Below are 24,498 nucleotides of genomic sequence, written 5' to 3' on the forward strand. Positions count from 1 at the left end.
ATCGCCAAGCTTGCCTTCCACGCCAAGGAAAGTCCCATCCGGACACGGGACGAAGTCTTCAATCTTGTATCTTCATAGTCCAGGAGTCCGGCTGAAGGTATAGTCCGGCTACCCGAACACCCCCTAATCCAGGACTCCCTCAGTAGCCCCTGAACCAGGCTTCAATGACGATGAGTCCGGCGCGCAAATTGTCTTCGGCATTGCAAGGCGGGTTCCTCCTCCAAGTCCTTCATAGAAGATTGTAAACACCAAGAGTAGTGTCCGGCTCTGCAAAATAAGCCTCCCCATATTGCCATCGAGAGAATGATATTAACACAAATCAAATCTGCTGACGTATTCTGCAGTGCATCATCACACTACAGCCAAATCCTTTACTCGAATCGTTTTCACTTTTCCACCTGAGCGTGTTTTGCGAGGTAGTTTCCTTGGTGCGTCTTGTCAAAGCAGAGATCGTGTGCCCCCCTTTACAGGATTCTCATCAATACGGACGTGGGTAACCCAATCGTGCCCATTAGCATGTTTTCTCGATTAAAGGCGAGTCCCAAACGGTTACGGGGAGGGCTCCTGGTATTCAACCTCTTATAAAGAGACCAGGGCCTTACTCCTTTTCTCCAATCCCAAAACAAGTTCGCCCGTCGCCTCGAGTTCCAACACCCTAGGCTCCGGATTCCGGGCGCCTCAGACCTTCGACAATGTCTGGTTCCGACCTTCAAGGCCGATGGATGCCCTCCTCCGTCACGGAGGAGGACGTGCTAAAGTTGAGAGAGGCTAAGTTCTTGACCGCCAAAATTTCGCATAGGTTTCCTGCTCAAAGGCAGGCTATCCCCAGTCCCTAGCCCGGTGAGAGCGTAGTGTTCATGTCTCACTTCCTTTGGGGGCTAGGCTTCCCGATGGATCCCTTTGTGAGGGGACTGTTGTTTTATTATGGGCTGGAATTCCACGACTTAGCTCCGGAGTCCATCCTCCATATCTCCTCGTTTATCGTTGTATGCGAAGCGTTCCTCCGTGTTACCCCTCACTTCGGATTATGGCTCAAGACTTTCAAAGTGGAGCTGAAGATGATCAAGGGACGGCACGCAGAGTGCGGAGGCGCTGTTATAAGCAAAAATGCTGATGCTCCATGGCCCGAGGGCTCTTTTCAAGAGGAGCTAGGCTTGTGGCAACGAGAGTGGTTTTATATCACCGCTCCCCGGAGCACCAAGTGGGTGGCACTTCCTGCCTTTCGCTCGGGTCCCCCACCACGGCTAGAGTCATGGGTTAACAGAGGGTTAGATTGGGGTTTGCCCAAGGACGTGCCCTTGTTACAGGGCCGAATTAAGGATCTCTTGGAAGGAGACCTCAGCTTGGTCAAGGTGACGTAGGTCATGCTGATTCGCCGAATATTGCCCAGCAAACGTCACCCCCTTCGCCTGTGGGAGTTTAATCCAGAGGGACCGCGAGCTCTCCGGAACTTTATGGGCGCAACGCCCGCGGAGATGTATAGACTGTTCTTCGGATCACAAGAGATGTGTCCGGATTTAACCGAGGACGCAGGCCTAAGCTGCAATCGCCCGGATACTCAAGTAAGCAACCTTGTGCCCAGACCTTCTATCCGTATAATTGTCATAAACTTGCCCCTAAAAGAGCCGTCCTTTTAAACAGGAGTGGATAGCGAAGGCAAAGCTGATCAGGTGTCCGGCTCCCCTTCCTGAAACCAGGCCGGATCCCGTGCTGGTCAGGATGCTGGAGATAATGCCTTTGGAGGGGGAGGACAAGGAAGCTATGGCCTCCTCGAAGGAGGCTGCTCCGAAGGGAGGAACCGACAATTCCTCTCCTAAGGGGAAGAAGAGAGCCGCCTCTGACGACCCGAAAACCGTGGCCTCGAAGCGGGGGAGAAAATCCTCGTCAGAGGGTCCGATGCCAGGGAGTTCCTCGGCCGGACTACGCCCTCAAGGGGATCAGCCCTCCAGCGAGCCGTAAGTGGAGAAAAGATTTTCCTTTTGAGGGATGAGGGAAATCCTTGATTTATATCTAAGAAGATTAACCAAACCTTTACCTTGTAGCTCGGACCTCAGCCCTTCTCAGCAGAGCTCGTCTTCGGGGGATCTCCTTCCGGAGATGATGGAGAGCGGGACGCCTCCCCCTGCCGTGCCGCCTAGCGAGGCGGGCGACCCTGAGGTGTCGTCACGGAGGGTTTCTCCAAATCCGGCAGGGGCGGAAGGTGGCTATGCGGCCCCCCGAGGTTCTCCGCGTCCGGCCTTCGAAAGAGGTCATGGGACGAGCCTGGTACCGTCTGGTGCTCGGCCGGAGGAGCTAAAGATTCTGCTGGGGCGAGCTTCTATCTCAGAGGAGCACCGCACATTGATGGGCACGGTGATTGAAAGGATTTCATCCGTAGAGAGCGGATTATATGAGGCCATCAAAAGTTTACTGACGGGTTTCGAGGTACATTAGATAATGTATACTTTTGTTAGTTGCGCATGAATAAGATGCGCCCTGTGTAGATAGTAGCCCCTGAGACTCTGCGCGTCATCAAGAAATGATGGCACGCGGAGGATCATAATCCCAGGTCTAAGATGTCGCCTTTGAATGTAGGCGGCAGGGTGTCCGGAATCAAGCCGAACTGACGATTTTGCCAAACGAAAGCGGCAACTGGACGTGGCAGATGCCGACATCACGCTTGTCAATAAGCGGCTTGATGAGGCTCAAGGTATGTAATTCCTCGGACGGCATCAGGTAAGAACAGTTTTATGCCTGTGTCTTATGATGTGTGTGCTTGACGCAGATGGTGCGGCCGCCGTGGAGAGTCTTAGGGCAGAACTTGCCCGAGCTAAAGAACAAGCCAGCGAAAGTGATGCGGCTACCAGGAAAGCCCTTGAAGAGCTGAGAGACGAACAGGCTGCTCATTACCGAAGCAAGGAAGAGATGGCCGAGATGGCCGAAAAGTTAAAAAGCGCTACAGACCGTTGCAGACTTCTTGAAAAAGAAGACCAGGCGAAACAGACGGACTTAGAGAAGGCCATTGCCAATGCCAAGGACGCGCGCTCTGCGATGAGAGCTGCGAAGGAGGAGCTGCGTTCGGCCGAACAGATTGCGGCTGGAAAGCCCTTTATGCTGCGAAGGAAATTTTGCGATCCGAAGTTTGCTCCGTTGGACTGGATGTGGAGTGTGGAGGATACCTATCTGGACTTGGCAGCGAGTGCTGCTGATGCGACCGAACACTTTCGAGATCAGAAAGATCGTGAAGTGGAAAAGCTTTTCTGGTCGCAGTTTCACAATCCAGAGCGTCCACTGGCAGTGGATGATCGTTTGGCTCAATGGGCCGAACTAAATAGGTTGTCTGGACTCGCCATAAAGTACGTCATGGGTCACCTGTGGCCGGGGAGATCGGAGCCGAAGAGTTATTTCAGCTTAGTGTAGCAATTCCTTGACGTGGTGTCGCGTATAAATGCAATGAAGAGGTCAGCATGCATAGAGGGCGCTAGGATGGCTCTTGCCCGTGTTAAGACATACTGGGCAGAGATGGAGACCACCATTGTTGCGTCCCGAGATTCAGACAAAAGCCGAGTACCCTCCGAGCACTATTTTCAGGAAGTTCTTGAAGGCGCTCGTGTAATAGAGACGCAGTGCCCGAAAGATGCTATGTTATGATAGCATATGTAATTAAAGTAATATTTTGATAAACTATAGTGGCCTTTTTTATACTTGTGCCTCCAAGTATTGGGAACACCTCCTGTGCGGCCGTTTTAAGATATATATATATATACAGAATCTGAAAGATGGCAGTCGTTGGCTTCAGCCCCCACGCACATAGTGCGGGGGTGCTCACAGAAGACGCATTTTCACACTTAACCCAGCGTCTTGGTCCTACAAAGGAGGTGATAGCGCAGCGGGCCAGGCAACCGGACTATAACGCTTTAACACTTTCACTTAGCCATAGGAGTTTGACAGTGAGACTATTTAGGTAGCCCCTTGGTGGCAACTGCACTCGTCCGAGTTCGGGGCGCGTATGTGCCTGACCGGGAAGCGGCCCTTCGTTAAAGCGGAGGAATCCGATAGGTTCCGATAGGTCATCGAGTGGCTGACCAGTCTCACGCTACATCATGACAGTCAGTTTTCGGCTTTCTCTACTGAGGTGCTCGCCCGGCCGAACCGGGGCACAATCGCAGTAGTTCTCCTGGTGCTACCTTAGCCGATAGAGCAGAATGTAAGGTAGCCGAACTCAGGAGCCGGGCAACCCAACATTTGACCAAAGACATGATTCGGAGCTGATGCATATAATGCCAAAACTCGCGACGCCGAACACTCCCTAAGGTGTTCGGTCTTTATGAGTGCGGGCGAAACAACACTCTTTATTAAAAAAGCCCCTAGTGTCCAGGTACGTGCAAAAATTCTGACGTGGCCACATGCCAAGACGCCAGCCTCCTCCTTGGTTATATCAGGAAGAAAAAACTAGGGGATGTGTAGCAACAAGAGACAGTAAAAAAGGTTTACGCAGGGTCTTAATCTAAAAAGAATCCTTTAGGACGGGTCCCTACTGCACGTCTGCGCCTGTGTCTCCGTTGTGTCGTATCCTGGACAGGCGCCGCGCGACGTTCATCTGTAAAAGAGAGGAACTGAGTTGAAAATGGGTCGTGCCGAAAAAGTTTAAAATAAACAAAGCATAAAGTAAAATATATAAGATTGAGCTTTATTATCTCTTATTGTATATGCGTGGAGCCCCTAGTGCGGGGGTATATGGCCTCTAGGCCTGCATCAATGATGATTTAGCACCGAACTCGTCTATCTGCGTTCGTGGTCTTGAATGACCTATTTCGAAGTTTTTTGGCCGGTGAGGCCATTTTGCTGTGGGGCTGTCAAAGCGGCCGCGCAGTCCTCCGCTTGGCGAGGCGCACTTTAGTGCTTCCCCTTCAAAGAGATGATGCCTCGTGGACCGGGCATCTTAAGCGTAAGAGATGCATAATGCGGTATTGCGTTAAAGCGAGCGAAAGCTTCGCGTCCCAGTAGTGCTTGATAGCGACTTGAGAATGGGACGATATGGAAGGTCAGCTTTTCACGGCGGAGGTTATCGGCAGAGTCGAATATGACTTCGAGCCGGAGAAAACCCATACAATGGGTGTCCGGACCAGGTATTACCCCTTGAAAGGAGGTTTTGCTGCGACGGATTCTTGTTGGGTTTATCCCCATGTGCTGGATTGTATCCTGATATATCAGGTTTAGTCCACTGCCGCCGTCCATAAGGACATTTGAAAACTGGAGTCTGCCAATTATTGGATCGAGTGTCAAGGCAGTCCAGCCTACATTCTTGATATTTCTAGAATAATCTAGCTGATCGAAGATGATCGGTTTTGACAACCAGTGGCAGGACCCTTTGGGGATGGGCCGTGTGGTGCGTACCTTTATGGGCGCCGCACGTTTTGTTATGTGAAGTGAGTTCACTGTTTTTACTTCTTGTGGGAAGTTCTTTTGTTTCCTGGTGCTTTGCTTTTGGGGTTCGTCCTCGTCTTCGCTTGGTGTGTCGAGCCCCTTGTGTTCGGCATTGAGTCTGCCGGATTGTTTGAAAACCCAACAGTCTCTGTGGGTATGGTTAGCAGGCTTCCCGGGAGTACTGTGTATCTGACATATCTTGTCCAGGATTTTATTTAGGTTGGATGGATCGTCCTTGTTATCCTGGGGGGCGATTTTTCCTGATTTTGTCGTGAGCCTTTGAATCCGGCATTGACTGCCGTGCTCTTTGGACTTTTGTCTTTAGTCCAGCGACGGTCCTTGTTGCGTCGCGGTTTTCCGTTTCCATCCCTAGTTTCGGATGTACTTGGGTCGCTGGGGCTGCACCTTGCCAACCAGCTATCCTCCCCTGCACAAAAGCGGGTCATGAGGCTTGTTAGTGCGGCCATTGTTCTTGGCTTTTCTTGGCCAAGGTGTTTGGTGAGCCATTCGTCTCGGACGTTATGCCTGAAAGCTGCTAAGGCTTCGGCGTCCGAATAGTCGACTATCTGATTCTTTTTAGTGAGGAATCTATTCCAGAACTGCCGAGCTGATTCTCCGGGTTGTTGAGTTATGTGACTAAGATCGTCTGCATCCGGAGGGCGGACATAGGTCGCTTGAAAGTTTGCTCGGAAAGCATCCTCGAGCTCTTCCCAGCTTCCAATTGTATTTTCGGGAAGGCTTTTAAGCCAATGCCGGGCTGGCCCTTTAAGCTTAAGGGGTAAATATTTTATGGCGTGGAGATCATCTCCTCTAGCCATGTGTATGTGGAGGATATAATCCTCGATCCAAACTCTAGGGTTTGTTGTTCCATCATATGCCTCTATGTCTACGGGTTTGAATCCCTCTGGGAATTCATAGTCCAGGGCCTCATCGGTGAAACATAAGGGGGGTGAGGCGCCCCTGTATTTGGGTGTGCCGGATTCTGATGATGGCTTCATAGCATTGCTTACGAGAGCTTGCTTTCTTGGCCCATAAATGGACCTGACTGGGCCATGATGCGAATCCTTAAGTGGGTCGCATGCCGATTTAGGTGCGGCGCCACTTGCCGCTTTATGGGGTCGTCTATCCGACCGTGTGGCTTTCTCATTTTTTGAATGCGAGGGCTCTAGGGCCTCTTCGTCGAATTCAGGTAGTAGCTTTCTTTTCGGATAGCTTTTAGTGCGGCGACTATCGCCGTATTTATCTGCGGTATTGATTACTTTGCTCCATCTAATCCGGAGTGCATCTTCCGCTGTTTTTAGCTTCCGCTTCTGCTTTTTTAGGCTGCGTGCAGTTGCAACGAGCCTCTCGTGGAGATTCTTCTGCTCCATAGGTTTACTCGGCGTGAGGTCGTCCGGAATGCCGTTTTCGCCGGAGGAGGGATGTTCGGTTTCTCTATCCGTGTTGCCCTATTCGGACGGTTGCTCTAAGGCCTGCTCGTCGTCTACCGGCTCGTCCTGCTCTATGGCTGGGTTTTTGTCGAGGCGGGGCTTGGGTCGGCGTTTACGCTGACGCTTTGATTGCTTTTCGGGGGGTCGATCTCCCATCCCATCCCCTTTTTCCTCATTGTCGCTTCCTTTAGGGGTATCCACCATATAAACATCGTGAGATGAGGTGGCTGTCCAATGCCCTATGGGCGTTGGTTCGTTGGTATCTCCTGCATCGTCATCCATGCTGTCGATGTCTCTGGAGTCGAACTTGAGCACGTCATTTAAATTGTCGACAGTGGCTACCAAGTGGGTGGTGGGTGGGCTTTGAATTTCTTCATCGTCCGTATCCCATCCTCGCTGACCGTAGTTCGGCCAGGGCTCTCCTGATAAGGAGAGATACTTGAGAGAGTTCAGGATATCGCCACAAGGCGAGTGCTGAAAGATGTCTGCGGCGGTGAACTCCATTATCGACGCCCAATCGGATTCGATCGGCAGGGGCGCGGGGGGTTCGGAGTTCGGAAAGGAGTCCAGATCCTCGGAGTCACGGATCATGCAGAGTGTGGGGCTAGCGTTCGGCTCGATCGCCTTTGAGATCGAAGCCCCTGAGGTGACGTCCAACCGCTCATCCTCGATTGGCGCAATAGGCTCCGAGTTAGGGGTCGGAACCGATGCGTGTGCGGCCTCCAGGACACTGTCCGGAGGCAGAGCTAGATCATGCCCCCCGAGATAGTGTGGCGCGCTTGGCCGTGGCTCGAACCCGTCGAAGATCAAGTCTCCGCGGATGTCAGCTGTGTAGTTTAAGCTTCCAAACCTGACTTGATGGCCAGGGGCGTAGCTTTCGATCTGCTCCATGTGGCCGAGCGAATTGGCCCGCAGAGCGAAGCCGCCGAAGACGAAGATCTGTCCGGGGAGAAAAGTCTCACCCTGGACCGTATCGTTGTTGATGATCAAAGGAGCCATCGGGCCTAAAGGCAACGACACAGAGGAACTCTCAATGAAAGCACCAATGTCGGTGTCAAAACCGGCGGATCTCGGGTAGGGGGTCCCGAACTATGCGTCTAGGACGGATGGTAACAGGAGGCAGGGAACACGATGTTTTACCCTGGTTCGGGCCCTCTTGATGGAGGTAAAACCCTACGTCCTGCTCGATTAATATTGATGATATGGGTAGTACAAGAGTAGATCTACCACGAGATCAAGGAGGCTAAACCCTAGAAGCTAGCCTACGGTATGATTGTTGTATATGGAGTTGATTGCCTACGGACTACAACCCTCTGGTTTATATAGACACCGGATAGGGTTAGGGTTACATAGAGTCGGTTACAATGGTAGGAGATCTTGAATATCCGCATCGCCAAGCTTGCCTTCCACGCCAAGGAAAGTCCCATCCGGACACGGGACGAAGTCTTCAATCTTGTATCTTCATAGTCCAGGAGTCCGGCTGAAGGTATAGTCCGGCTACCCGAACACCCCCTAATCCAGGACTCCCTCAACCACCTATCACACACACAGACAAGGCGATGGTTTAAAACTCCATCGTGGAAAGGGTATTAAAACCGTTTGTATAGCACGTGTATGTACTAGTGGGAGACACCATCAATATAACCAGTCATGTAGGATGTAGGGTATTAACTACACCTTGAGGGCCTAGATAAACTTCTATCTCGTCTTCTCATAATATATGATCCTATGTGTGCACTCCACCCCAACCCCATCAAGGGATTTGTCGGTATTATGAACTAACAATCCTCTCGATGATGTGTGGTTGAAACCCCGATGGAATCCCTAAGGGGAAGCGGAGGCGGAAATACAATCCCAAAATATGGCAAAATTTTGCTCTAACGGATAGTTTCATACACTTCCGGACAATCCGGTAGTGTAAAATGTTGCAGACTCCAAGAAGGCTTCTCAAAAATTGGTGATGTCCTGCAAGTGCACAGGGCTATTTTAGCAATTTCATGATAAGTAAAGTGTCGAACCCACAGGGAGCTAATAGGAAGGCACCACAATCCCCGCAACCACGCTATCCCTTAACACAATCATGTACACACCCAAGTCGGAGTTTGGAAATAGTCGAGTATATAAGTTGCTAGGGAATCTGAATAAAGGGTCTAAATACACTACGAACGAGAAGCTAAAAACAGGAATAAACACAGACTAAGTTAGTAGGACGGTGCTTGAGTAGTAAAGTGATCTCTAGGCTCCGAAGTCATCACTAAATATGACCCGCGCAACAAGTGTAGAGCAAATGCTCTCCATTATATCCTCTACCCACTCTTCATATGCATAAGTGGGCAGTTCTAGGTATAGAACATGTTCTAATCCAACATAGACTTCATGCCACATACACCACCAACCGTAGCTTCCCCACGCCCATTATCACATACGGTCAATTAAGGGTTTCCCCGTGGACGCAGCCAGATATGGGTTTACCTGAACTCCCCTATCAGTTTGCAAATACTAGGAATTGAGGCTTTCACTGTCACCTCGAATTACCTCAACATTCTAACATGTACAACAACAATAGTTCCTCCATGGCAAATTCACGGTAATAGTGCGAGCGAGGCCTCCTCTTAACACTCGTGAGAATACTTACTCAAACGTGAACAAGAGTGCTTTGTATCACATGGAAATAATTATTCTAATCGTAAAAGAGTTCATTCGTATCCTTGAGAACAAATACAACTACTCAAACATAAGGGAGAGGGTTAAGTTACAAGCTAGCATAGAGCCGGTGAAGGGAGAAGGCATGGCAGCGCCGGTGATGATGATGATGATGGCGGTGGTGGCGCCCATGGTCGTGATGACGGGGGCGGCGGTGGCGCCCATGGTCGTGATGATGGGGGGGCACCGATGGAGATGCCAGTGCGGTGGAGACGATACCGCTCCGAAAGCAGTGCTCACGGTGGTGGAGCCCTATGTTCTTCCTTTGAGCTTGTCCCTCTTCTATGCTGGATGGAGCAGCAATGGAGGTATAGATGGATGTGTTGCTGACGAATGATGATGATGGAGGCGGCAGCTAGGGTTGAAGATGATATATATGGCGCCTCCCTAGCCTCCTCCGTTGATGGCCTACATCCAATGGCTCTAGATGAGCCAAATCCTTTCCCAATATCTTATTTACGAGCGAAGTATCTTGCGGGGCCGAACATGGAAGAAATTAATGAAGAATCCTATCTGGAGAGGTAACTTTCGTACCCGATTTCATTCCATATGACTAGCCACGGTCGCATCGTACGTCGTCGTTTGCTCTGGTCCTCTTCAGCAAATTGGTCGTAATTTCTTCATACGAACTTAGAATTTGACGTTCTCGGGCTCGTTGGAATCGTATGAACGACACCGGTCCATTTTTGGTTTTATGTCTTGGTTTTGAGAACTTTGGAAAAATGACTTTTTCACTCTCCAAAACTGCTAAGTCTAGTACTGTAGGTCCTCCGTATTGAGCCCATACTTGGTCCTTTCATCGTGCTTAGACCTAGGTTGCTCCATAATACTTGTAGACATAACAAAATAAAGGAAACTAATAAAAACCAAATAAGATACTAAATGTACAATTCTCACAAGGGAAAGTAAAAACACCGGTAATCATGCATAATGGACTACTATTTGGTACAATGGGACATGATATATGAAGGGAACATGCAACAAATTATCTCTACAAATGCATAAAATATAGACTCCCCACACTTAAACCTTGCTCATCCTCGAGTAACAAGGTTGATTACCAAAAGCTTACTACTACAAACTCTAAAGCCTACATTGAACCAAACCCCAAGAGTGATATCCATGTTCATCATGCAAGCAAGCAAAAGTTAACCAGCAAGGGAGTTATACAAGTGATCCCCTTAGTTCCATTGCCATGGAGGTCAAGAAAGAGGAAATTGTTTTTGTGGAGACCAAATTGCCATTGCCAAAGGTTTAGAGAGAAGGTCAAAATTATGTTAAGAACAAAGCAATGACTATCATACACGAAAGAGATAATGCATCCGCGATTGCTTCAAAAACACCAACCCGAGGCATACCAAGTACAATAGCAAGATCATTTGTCCGTGTTATTCAACCTCTCAACTACCTATGCAACACTGAGAAAAATCCTATGCATGCCTCTCACTTGAGGGAAAAGTCGAAAATGGTTGGGGTTTTGAGAAGTAAAAATGAAGAAAGCCTTGCATCAACGCAGCTGGCCATTTAGGAAAGAGAGAAGGCCTTATGACAGATATCAATGCAAGGAGTAGGGATCTCCATGCAACTAGCATGCACACAGAGCTATGAATATGTGAAAGCTCCTCTATGGACAAAGTGGGGGTGCATCCAACTTGCTTGCTCATGAAGACCTCGAGCTTTTGAGGATGCTCGTTAGCGGAATATACAAGCAAAGTTCTATAGTGTAGGTTCCCAACTAGTATGAAACATGAAGCTCATGAAACTTTCTACTTTACAATGCATGAAGTGGTGCTACTTTGAAGCACAAGTGTATAATTAAAAGGATAATGGTATTTCTCCTTCTCTCATCCTCACCTTTTTCATTTTTCTCTTTTTTTGTGGCACCTCCGTGGTGCATCTTTTACTTTATCTCTCTCTTCTTCTTCTTATGGTAGGAGAAACACCTTACAAGGATGAATAATACACTTTACAATTACTCACTTCAACTGAATGTAATCATAACTCAAAAAATAAAAACGTGAGAGAAAATCAATATGATGAATGCCTCTGGCAGTGTACCAATATGTGCAATGATCCGACATAGCATAGACATCAAAAAACGGACAAGCCAAGAAAACATTGAGCTAAAAATACTGTGGTCATGTAAGGAAAATGAAAATATGTCTCTAATCATGTAATTTAATATGATGGTAGTGCATGGTGATATGCTCATAATGGTTATGAAAATGCCATATAGGTAGGTATGGTGGTTATTTTGTGGAGATGGGGTGTTTTATGTGTAGGAGAACAAGAGAAAGTCCTCCCATGGGTTTCGACGTACCTACGAAGTTTGCACCATGTCTCAATGTGAGAGTGGTCAATGCACGGTACCGACTAGCAATAAAATATGAATGGAAGTGCAAAGGCTTCGTACTTGCTTTAGTCAGAAAGAACTCAAATACTACACAAGAGTATCACAGTGTTATCTTGGATAAGACTCAAAAGCTAAGTACCCCGATAACAAAATTTCCACATGCTAAGTAAAACAAATGCAAAGAAAGCACGTCAAAACAGCAGGACACACTAATGCATGAAAACCATATGATCAAGAGCACTGCACAAGACACTACACATGAAAAAGTAACCTCCCCACACTTCAAACTTTTCATACTAAACTAGAGAAGATTATGAAAGTGAAAATAAAATGCAGTTATTAAAAGAGAGCGTGAGAAGTGGTTACCTCCCCAAGCTTAATACTAAGCAAGGGTTACAAACTTTTACCAATGAGGTGCATATGACCTCTCTTTTAATAGGCATGGACCTCCTTCATGGGATGTTCTTGTTGTGGTCTGGCGGTTGTCCTCCAATAGAACCCGCCAGAAAAGAACTAAAAAGAAAATGAGATATTTTTGTCCTTTTGTTGTTTTTCATATATTTTTAGCAAAAGGATTAGCATCACAAGTGATAATTTTTTGTCTCAACAAGATCGGTTCATCAACCTAAGTACCTCGCTTTAGTCAACAAACTAAGTCTAGAAGTCAATTTCACTCCTAGGTTGGATGAAATATGTCTGAGGTAAGATATGAAACATGAGTGTGCAGCTCTGTAACATCCCAATTTTCAATTTGGATGTCATACATAGGTCATCATATGCATAACATATTTTATTTGCATATTTGGTTGTGATCCTAGAAATCTTAAGCAACTCAAGGACCCAAGGAGAGAGTTGGGGATTTCACAAGTTTTCATATTTGAATTTTCTCAAATTTGAAAAAAGGATCAGTTTGGTTTTAATAATTTTTCTCTCCAATTATTTCCAATATTTAAAATAAAAGAGAGAAGGTAATATGACTTCTTCAAAAGAAAGGAATATTGGAGTAGAAATTTAAAAAATCAAATTTATATTTTATTTGAATTACAAAAATATGCATATGTGAAAATTGCATTTTTAGGCCAGAAAAATGTTCACTTTGTTCTAAATATTAGGTTTAGACGGTGAAAATTGTTTCTGGTATTTTTAGATTTTTTTATTTCTTTATTAGGATATTTCTTTAGGCGAAATTTTATTAAAAAAACTTCCCGCCAGACTGGGCCGAAGGCCCAGCCGAGCAGGCCGGCCCACTCCATGCCGCCTTCCTCCCGAGCGGGAGAAGACCGAGTCGCCGCCGCCGCCGAGTCTGGCCGAGGCACGCCTCACGGTCCGACCCGGCGCCCCTCCCGCAAGGCAGCCGCCGCCTCCTTGCCCTTTAAAAGCGCTGGACCCGGCCCCTCTCCCTCAACTCTCCCCGCACCGCCGCAGCCGCCGCCGCCGCCCGCCTGCTATTACCGCCGCCCGCACTTGCCGCCGCCGCCTGCTGTTGCCGCCGTCGCCACCCCGCCGCCTCGCGCCGCTACCACCGCGCCGCCTCGCCGGAGTCCCGCCTCCGCCGTTGACCCCGCCGACATCGTGAACCGGTATAAAACCGCCCGGTTCGCCGGTTCGTTTAGGGTTTTTTTGGTTCTTTGGTTTACATCGGTTTACTTTTAGGGTTAGGTTTTCTCGGATTTTACGTTCAGTTTTAATTTGCGGACGTTCGTCCATTAGTACTCAGTAGCGAACGTTTATGTTCATTGGGGTCTCATAGCGAACGTTCGTTCGTTAGGGTTTTCCTTTTTATTTTATTTTTGGCCAGGGACCTATCCATGATTACTTTTATCACATATTAGTCTCTGGTCTTCAAACCATCGCAACTTTTTGCTCGCTTGTCCAAATCCAGTGAAACCAACGCCAAAATCTTCTTCTTGTTCCCCTCTTTCCAGATAATCAACTTGAACATGGTTTTGACAATTTAAAATTTGGTTTCAAGCATATTTGATTTTGAACTTCTTTTGATTGTAGTTTGAGTTTCGTAGCTCCGATTTGATTGATTCTTTTTGCAAATCGAAGCTCTTCAGTTGAACTTTCAGTTTGGATATTTTCATCTGAGTTTTACCCTTGAATCCCATGCTTCATTGTTTATGTATGTTATTATTTCTTCACGAAAGAATTTCGGAGTGCGAAGCGTGCTACAACGAGTCACTAGGGTTTTCAGATCGTCAGCAAGACAAGTAACACTTTGGTCATACCCCTTATTACCCAGTTTTTATGCATTAGTTCAATCCTCAAGCACTGCATGGTTAGGACTTGAATACTTGTGGGTACTGGGAAGTAATGATGAGGTAGTACCCATTGCCTTTATTTTTCAAACCCTGGGAGGTACTTCTACGTTATGCTTATACTGCTATGCTATGCTCGTAGACGTGGTTTTGTTTGAGTGATCCATGACAGATGTGAGAGTTTTAATTAATGGTTAAACTTAAGGTGGCTACTTTAATACACATCTAGGTGGATTGGTTGAGGCACCCTGGAGCACCCAATGGTTGTCTGGGCACCTGGAGCAATCCAGTGTTGTCCTGGGATATCCCGGAGTACCCGTGTGATCATCCTACAGTTTGCCATCCAGGCTCAAAGGGATCATAAGATTATTCATGCTGGAAACTTCCATGTGCAACCACGCGCCATTATGGGCTCTGGCATAGTTGAGTATGTTGTGTGACCTCTTTCAGTGGTAGGCTAGCAGATGTATGGGGTGTAGGTGGTACTATCTACCTAGAGTAAAGAGTTAATTCTTCTGAAAGACTGTGTCTCGGTCATCCGTTTCTCAAACACCAGGTAGTGCGAGAAATCCAACGGAGGAGATCGAGTCTTGTGGGTAAAAGTGTGCAAACCTCTGCAGAGTGTATAAACTAATCATAGTTAGCTGTGTCCCCAATTATGGACATCTTGAGTATCTGGTACTTGAATTATTGGTTCGATCTCATCACTCTATTTAATTAATTTATTGGGTTGATGATTATTTAATTCGGGATTGAGTTGGAGGAACCTTCTCAATGTTTTCAACAAACTTTGTAGTTAAATAAAATATATTCCTTTGTTGTAGGGGAAAACTAGCTTTCTGCAAAAATAACCATAGAGCCTCCACCAGCCAAATATGCATATAGTTATAGCTGCTACATGTTCATTGCTCTATAGTGTTATTTTGCCAGCATATTCCATGTGTTGACCTACACAGGCTGCAACGTATTATGTTGCAGAGTTTTCAGACGAAGAGTAAGGTGCGCTAGGTCATTGTCGTGCACTTAGCTATGCCGTTGGAGTTGATGGACTCATTTTACCTTTGAAGCTTCCGCTGTTATCTTAATTAAATGGCCTTCAGCCATATCATTGTAATAAGTTATCTCTTTGAGACATTCGATGTAATAAGTGTGTGAATGAACTCTGTTATAAATCCTTCAAGTACTGTGTGTGTCAGCATTGCCGATCCAGGGATGACACTCATACACAGAGATTTGACCGTCTGAGGTCGGATCGCTACAAGATGGTTTAAGAGCACACGCTAACTGTAGGACGTGACCACTAAGATAAGCGATAGGACACTCTTCTCTACTCATTTCTGACTCTTCTCCACTTTCTACTCTATAGATGGCGGACCCAAGGAACAAGTTTGCTCAACCGGATGAAGACACCCCTTTTGGACGACACTTGAAGGAGGCCACTAGATACCTGAACATCGGAATATGAATCTTCATCGGGACCTACACCGCCACTCTACCGGAAGAAGAGCGCTGGACAATTCGAGTACATGTCCTAGGAAGGACATTCACACCAGTCACAGAGCCCATAGAGTTTTCCTTTGATGCACCAACCTGAAGTGTGACACCCGGGTAATTAAGCTACAGTAACCCCCTCCTAATTATGCCACGTCACCTCGGTTACTATTGATAAAATCGCATTGATTCAAAACCGATTAAAATTCAAATTCAAAATCAAGGCAAACAACAAAAGTTTTCAAATGTTAAAACTAAAATGTCCGGGTTGTGACAAATATTGCATAGGTAGGTATGGTGAAGAACCCATATTTAAATAAAATATTTAAATGCACGATAGTAGATAAAACCGCGGAAAAACAATTATTTAAATGCTTTTAAATATTAAACAAATATTTAGAGTATTCCAAAAAATTGTAACTTGGAGGTCTAGCTCAACGCATTGCCTAATATAGGTGTGCCATATTTCATGCTCAACTAAATTAGCTTAGTTTATAAATGAAGACAAAACAATAAAGAAAATAAGAAACATCAAAGTATAAAAGGGAAAGGCCTAACTACTACTGTGTTAGTGGGCTCTAGTGGCACTTTGCACCTTGGCCCATCTAGCAATAATAGCCAGCCCAACCCTGCTGGCATATCCTTGCACCTCCAGTTACACGAGCAGAGGAGCCGGGGCACGCATCCATGGTGCCCTGGCCACATGTCTGCCATCCCCGGCACCCCCTGGCGGATAAAAGCGACGCCGTTGACCCCCGAGCAACCTTAGCCCCCAGTTACCCCACTCCCTCGCTCGCCATCGCCGTCTTGCTTGTGCCCGAGTACGTCGTCGCCGTGGCCGAGCTCAACCGCATGGCTATCGTGCTCCCAGGCGCGTGATACACTGTCAAGAAGCCTCCTCGTCATCGTCTCCTTCGTCTTCATTGCTGGATCGAGGCCAACATGACGCATCACCATCGCTGCGTCGGTCGTCTTCAACCTAGGTGCCGCGCCGTCTGCCGCCATCGATCTGCGTCACCTTGTCCATCCCGCCATCCCGGCCTCCCCGAGGAGGCCACCGACCTCCACTGTGAGCTCTGCATCGTTTCCCCCCTCTCCTCTTTTTGTTTCCTCTGTCGTATGCTCCCATCCCACCGCAAGGGCCAAGCTCTGCTCGCTATGCGCCTGCCTGCGTTCCCGTCGTGCCCTGCCTCATGCCCGCGCGCCCGAATGTGGCCCTGCCACTGCTGCTGCGCGCGCGCTCCATCCCCTGCCCGCGCCCTCGCCCGGCCAACCTCGCACTGGCTGCTACTTGTTTGCGCTGCCGCCGCCCCTGCCGACGCGCGCCGGCGCTGCGGTTGTTGCTCTATAGCTTTTGCCGCTCGCTGCACCCGGCCACTGCTCGGTGAGGCCGCCCCGGCCAGAGCTCAGCCTACTGCTGCCGCTACCTCCCTCTCCGCGTGCCCGCTGCCGTCCTCGTCCTGCTCGTGCCCGCGCTAGCCACGCCTGCGCCCGCCTTCCTCTGCGCCCGTACGCCCGCTCGCTCACTGCTTCTACTCCCTGTGCGGCCGCCGACGCTGCCGCAGCTGTGCCCGCCGGCGCCAGGTAGCGTCCGCTGCCACTCCCCGCCACGCCCCGGCCCTAACTGCGGCCGCCCGCATGTTGTCGCGCCACGCTCAGGCCTCGCCTCCGCCTGCACGCGCCCTCCTGCGCTTGCCGTGCTCGCGCCACGCCGTTGCCCACCATTGCTCTGCCTATACTACTACTATGCTACTAGTTACTGTAGGTGCTAGATAGCTAGCTTTTCTAATTCTACACTGACTAACCCCCTAGGCAGCCCCTAACCAATGACTAAACAACTGTTAAGAGGAGTAAAAATATTATGGGCAGGTAGTACACTTGACAAGCTCCAAGTTATCCCATTGGACCAAATTCAAATAAGGCACGGATTAAATCCTATGAAAATAACAAAAGTCTATATTCTGTTAACAGAAAAGATTGAAAATAGAGTTATTGCGGTAGTTAATTTGGGGCAGAAAATAAATAGGATACATGGATCTAATAGAGATGTAATTGATACCATATTGTAGATCATGGAAAATTGATCAATATTGGTATAAGGCACTAACCCATAGGATGAATAGAACACTAGGTATAGCCTTTACAAAACAACTAGGTGATGTTTAAAATTGGGGACTTAGCCAATTCTCACAGATTTCAGAATATGTTTAAAACTTTGAAAAATCGTAGAAATTAATCCGTAACTCGGATGAAAAGGTTTTCTACATGAAAGTTGCTCAGTAAAATTCAATGAATCCGAATGTGTGGTCCATTCATTTGTCACGTGCCCCTAGCATGCTGAACATGGAACATTCCCTCTCCGGTCATCTATCTGACAAAGGTCCGAAACTGGGAAAACATTCCCAGTTGAATTCCCCCTTCACCTATATCGTGCAGCACTTCGTTAGGTTGACCCTCGTTCTGCTTTTCGTCATGTCATGCTTTATGATGCTTTGTTTGCTTTATATTTACTAGAACAAATGCCCGTGCATTGCAACGGGAGACAAAAATCCCTCTTTACAAATGCAATGGCTAACATCATGAGACACGATGATATCGACAAACTCCTTGAAATCCTCCACATTGTCGCATGAGAAACAACATAATATGAGGAGTGTTGTACCAAGATCACTCATATTTCTATGATATAACAGAGAAAAGTGCGAAGTTTGAGTCGCACACAATAGGAACTCCGAGTCTGATTCCTTGTACTTTGGTGACGGGTGCTTGTGAGTTGATCAGAAAAATAAGAGTAAAGATGTTTTCTATTCTCGGAAAAATATAGCACATGACCAACAAAAAATGGACACCTTTTTATTGTTATTTAGACATATTTGTTTGCGTGTGTTGTACGTAATATTTTTCTCTTGAGCTAAAATTTTTTGGTATGTCAAATATTAGGATTACAATATCATATCTTAATTCTTGACGTCAACAATTTTGATATAAAGAAGTGGTTCAACCGTGGAATATGCACCTAAACAAAACAACTACCTATTCAGTTACAAATGAAGCGGTCCAACAAATTTAGACACAAAAGAAGAAATTCATCGGCCTCGACCATGTAGGTAAATTATGATATTATTGCACCAAACTGCATGATCTGGGCATGGTGATGATGATCCGATTGCATGGTCCGGTCATGTCCTCCGTGGGTGATGTTGTGTAAGCCGTGCGTTCGTACATCCCATTAATTTTTTGAATAATTCCCCCACAAAAAATATCTTTTTGAATAACTCAAAATCTTGATCGGCCATGATCTCAGTTTTTTTCTAGTGCAAAGACATCTAATTTCATATATGCTCATGGTTTTTTTTGTATGTGCTCAAGTCTCTACTTGCATGTTCCATAAAAAATTTGTATGCATGTTTTTTTATATATTTCTGACTCATAATGGAGTGTGGCCGTACATGTTCTTTGTTCCAAATACGGTTTCTCCATATACGTGCTCCCCAACACGACATCGACCTTTTTCTTTCAAAGATGGAATCATTCTTGAGTCCTCAATGATCATGGCCGATCCCTTTCTTTTTTGCCTCATCTTCCCGCACCCTCATTCTTTGTTTTTTTATCACATCTGAAATCCCTCGTTGAAAGGGAGCGAGGTGTGACTATTTAATTGGTTAATCAGCATTGTATTCTCATATGTTGCGATCCAGCTTAGTCCAGAATTTATTTGTATCGGCCGCCTAGGACTATTTGACAGGCGTGAAAGCTTTTGTTTAAACACAAACACATCGTAGCTCAATTGGCAACGGCTTGTCAGGTTTGATGTTGAGGTTGTGAGTTCGATCCACTTGCTAGCAGTTTTTTGTGCCTTCTTTTATACAGAAGTTGGCCGTAGGCCCCATATATAGTACCACCCCTTATGTGTAGAAAATAATATAGGTGAAAAAAGTTGAAAGCGTAAATTCATGGGAAGAAAGCGTATTGTGACGGTGAACCCAAGGAGTCAGCCATGCTTTATTATTAGGGATAGATTGTTTCTTCCCCCTCTTCTTTTCGGTAGACTCCGAGACCGCTGCTGGTACCCCCGATCGACTATGTTTTTGACGACCCCTTCTTGCCAGAGCAATCAGGCAAGCCCCCCCTGATCACCAGATATTGCCTATTCTTCTCTCTACTGCTTGCATTAGAGTAGTGTAGCATGTTACTGCTTTCCATTAATCTCATTCTGATGCATAGCCTGTCCTTACTACTACTGTTGTTACCTTTACCTGCAATCCTAAATGCTTAGTATAGGATGCTAGTATTTCATCAGTGGCCCTACATTCTTGTCCGTCTACCATGCTATACTACCGGGTCGTGATCACTCGGGAGGTGATCACGGGTATATACTATACATAGTATATTATACCTGATACATGTGGTGACTAAAGTTGGGTCGGCTCGTAGAGTACCCGCAAGTGATTCCGATGTGGGGGGGGGGGTGAAGGGGCAGGTGGTTCCATCCAGGTAGTGGTGGGCTTGGGTTCCCAACGGACCCCGACTGTTACTTTGTGGCAGAGCGACAGGGCAGGTTGAGATCATCTAGGAGAGAGGTGGGCCTGGCCCTGGTCGGCGTCCGCGGTTACTTCAAAATAACACGCTTAACGAGATCTTGGTATTTGATCCGAGTCTGGCCACTAGCCTATACGCACTAACCAACTACGCGGGAACAATTATGGGCACTCGATGTCGTGGTATCAGCCGAAGCCTTCTTGACGTCAGCGACTGAGCGGCGTGCACTGGATTGGACTAGAACGCCTGCTCTTGCATTAGGGAGGTTCGGTCTGTTTCCGGCCACCCTCGCAACATGTAGGTGTGCAATGGGCGATGGGCCCAGACCCCTGCGCCATAGGATTTAGACCGGCGTGCTGACCTCTCTGTTGTGCCTAGGTAGGGTTGCGACGTGTTGATCTTCCGAGGCCGGGCATGACCCAAGAAAGTGTGTCCGGCCAAAGGGGATCGAGCGTGTTGGGAAATGTGGTGCACCCCTGCAGGGAAGTTTATCTGTTCGAATAGCCGTGTCGCTCGGTAAAAGGACGATCCGGAGTTGTACCTTGACCTTATGACAACTAGAACCAGATACTTAATAAAATACACCCTTCCAAGGGCCAGATACAACTCGGTGATCGCTCTCTCACAGGGCATCGAGGGGAGGATCGGCGGGTAGGATTATGCTATACGATGATACTTAGTGAACTTACCATCTACTATCTTCTATATACTTCAAGATGGAGGCAGCCAGAAGCATAGTCTTCGATAGGACTAGCTATCCCCCTCTTATTCTGGCATTCTGCGGTTCAGGCCACAAATACTACCCATTTCCTTGATACCAATGCATATGTAGTGTAGATCCTTGCTTGCGAGTACTTTGGATGAGTACTCACGGTTGCATTTCTATTTCTTTTTCCCCCTTTCCCGGTTATTGCGATCATATGATGGAGTCCAGGAGCCATAGTATCCCGAGGATGATTCTACGTGGAGTTTGACTTCGAGGAGTAGTTAGGAGGTCCCAGGAAGGAGGCCCCGCCTTTTCGATCGTTGCTACTTTTGTGCTATCCTTCTTAAGGCAATCTTGTTTAACTTATGTTTGTACTCAGATATTGTTGCTTTCGCTGACTCTTGTCTCTTCAAGCATTTGTATTCGAGCCCTCGAGGCCCCTGGCTTGTAATATAAAGCTTGTATTATTTTAATTTGTGTCTAGAGTTGTGTTGTGATATTTTCTCGTAAGTCCTTGATCTTGATCATACACATTTGCGTGTATGATTAGTGTACGGTCAAATCGGGGGAGTCACAAGTTGGTATCAGAGCCGACTGCCTGTAGGAATCCCCCTTCAAACTCCTTGGCCGAAGTTGAGTCTAGTCATTGTGAAACTTTTACTAACATGCCTGTGTGGCTTACGGTCCCACAACGCCATTGGGTGGTAGTAGGATCTTTTATTCCTTGTATATACTCTAGGACTCTGATCGCTCTTCTATTCGGGTTAAAATGGTTTTACTAAATCTAACATTAGGATCTCGTGATCACATCCACCCCGGGAGCCCCTTACTATAGATGATTGCCTGATGCACCAGAAGATTGTGAAGATACTCTCCGATGTTTTCCCGAGACCCTTGTGCCTTTAGCCGTTGCAATTCCCTACCGCCAATAAATCCCTATGGATAAATACATACACCTGCGTTCTTACTTTTATTCCCAGTTGGACTTGTTATTACTAGATACCTCGAACTTCTCTCTATTGCTTCGAGAAAACCTTGTGCTTACTGCCTTGTAGTTTCTTGTCACCTGAATACACTTACAAATTAATCCTCACACTTACCGAGGATTTGTTTCTCCAGAGTTGTTCATGTGTTCATAGAAGTCTACGAAATGCTATTCAATCTTCCGAAAATCCTCAACAACCTATTTCTCTTGAAATTCTTGCTTGCTTGCATTATGATTAATCCCATAAGTCTGGTAGTCATATTGGCATTCTTTGTCATTATCATTTTGAGTTTGTTGATTCAGTATGTTGTGAATGCTCACAATCCTCAACCAGATCCTAGAATTCATCCTTCTGGCTCAGGCACCATTTTGAGCATGAGATGGTTCTCGATCAATCAACTGCCATCGATTGTACCCCTAAGTCTATTCAAATTATCCATCCTTTATCAGAGCGTTTATTTCTGATCCCTTGATTTGGAAATCTGAATTCCCCTTTGCATTTGAGCTTGAATTAGTTAGTTGTTTCTATAATCGGATCTCTTTGCATTCTTTCTACTTCTGGTTGAGTACCGATGCTCACATCAGATCCCTTATGGACCACCAGATCCTTTGTTGGATTTTTTCCGACACTATCCTTCATATTCATTAACCTAGTGAGCCTTTCATCGGATACATAATGCCTTTGGTAAATTGTATCCCCTGCTTTTGTCAACCATGCTCTGCTCCCGAGCTTGAGTTATTTGCTCCTGGAGTTTGTGGTATGTGTTCATAAGATGCCCCGATGGGTTAAACCTATGCCTTCCATACTCTGTGTGAACCTGAAAGATTCACGGGTCATACTTATCTGGTATTTCACCAGGTAAAACTTTCAATAACTAATGTCATTTTCTAAAAGCGAGAGGTGAATGGAAGGTTATACATTGAAGAAGTGGGAGTCAACCTTGAACTTTGTGTTCATGCCCATGGACACGATGTATATCCTATCATGGAAGCTTCTTGTAATAATAACTATTCCCTTGATATAATATCATTTGGTATCTTGAATTGATCCTTTGCAATCGTGGTTCCGATCATATTTTCTCCTTGATTCCATTTCTCAGACAAGTTAAAGCACTTGTCTTCTGTAGATCAATACACCTCTGCAACCTATATTATGTTCTACCTTCGAGTATTACCCCGTGGTATCTCAATAATATCACAGAACCATATTACTTCTTATGAGTTCTTCTTCAAGTATTATTTCTCATCAATTCCAATTTTTCCCTAGGGTCTGAGTTGTTAGACACTCAGGGACACCGATAGTGAATCAAGTCTGTAATCCAATTTATTAACTCTAAGTAATTTTCGTTGCTTATGAGTTTAATAATCCTTCAAGTCATTTCTAGCCCGATCAGCTATATCATTATCGTGCTAAATTTTAATTGTGCTACCGGGTCCTTCTCGGAGCAAATTTTTTGACGATGAGCTAATCTTACATCGATCTTCCTCGTCATATCATTTCTCCTTGAACATCAAACTTGATTTCGAGTTTGTGTCGTACCCTCGGTTCCGTTAACCTTTCGCTTCATCATCATTTGACTTGATGGCATAGCTGACTGATTACATCTTCATGAAATCTCTCGACAACTATGTCGTGATGATCATCAACAGTCGGAGCTCTTCCAAGATATATATCGAATTCTTGACGAGAAATACCATCATTTCCCCTCAATGATTTGTGTTAGCATCGACCACTTTATTGCCTTCCGTTCAACACCAACTTGTTCGTGTTTTGTGTTATACCTTAAGATCCTTGCTACCCGGCATTTGTTCTTCTTTACCTTGGAAGTATTACCATCTTTTATGTCAAGAAAGTCATGAGAATTTCACCACCTCTTAAGAGATCTTGATACAGGTGATACTTCTTGCCATATCCGATCATTCCTTGGTCCCCGTGTTGTTTCTAACCGGAAAACCGACAATTGAACTATGATGTGCGACTTCAAAACTTCTAGCAACCCTATTGCTTTGAATTTAATGGTTGATATTTCATTCTTAGACCATTGGTTATCGAATCACCATTCTAACATTGATCATGCTACCTAAGCCCATATTTTAGGTGCACCTTTAAATCAATGTTTAACTGTGTATGTTATCCTCGAGCATACCTCATTATATCATTTGATCTGACAAATGTTATCTCCTTGTTCAAATACTGGTGGAAATCCATTTTTGGAAATCTCGATTCATTGCCGCTAAGTTCATCAGCCACCTCCTCATCATCTCATTGGTTAATGATGAACTTTTGTTTTGGAACTTGCTTCTATAGTTCATTTCCTGAGAATCTTATAATGTCATCTTGTCCATTTGTGTTGCACCTCTTCTTCTCAGGCAACCTGAGTCTGGGGTATACTGACACCAATCGGACTTAAACCTCGGTCAGATATGATGGTTGGAACATATTTCCAAGAGTTATAACATTGGTCTTTAACCCGATAAGGTGATGTCATCCTAACACACCTGCCCAGAGGTCCTATTATTATAGTTTCCTTTTTAGCAAGGTTAGCCATTCTTCCATGAGGAAATTGTAAGACTTATTCTATAAGTTGTTCCTGATGGATCCTTTGTGTATCCAAAGTCTGACC

The sequence above is a fragment of the Triticum dicoccoides genome, chromosome 3A (genome assembly GCF_002162155.2).
Source record: "Triticum dicoccoides isolate Atlit2015 ecotype Zavitan chromosome 3A, WEW_v2.0, whole genome shotgun sequence".
Classification (NCBI taxonomy): Eukaryota; Viridiplantae; Streptophyta; class Magnoliopsida; order Poales; family Poaceae; genus Triticum; species Triticum dicoccoides.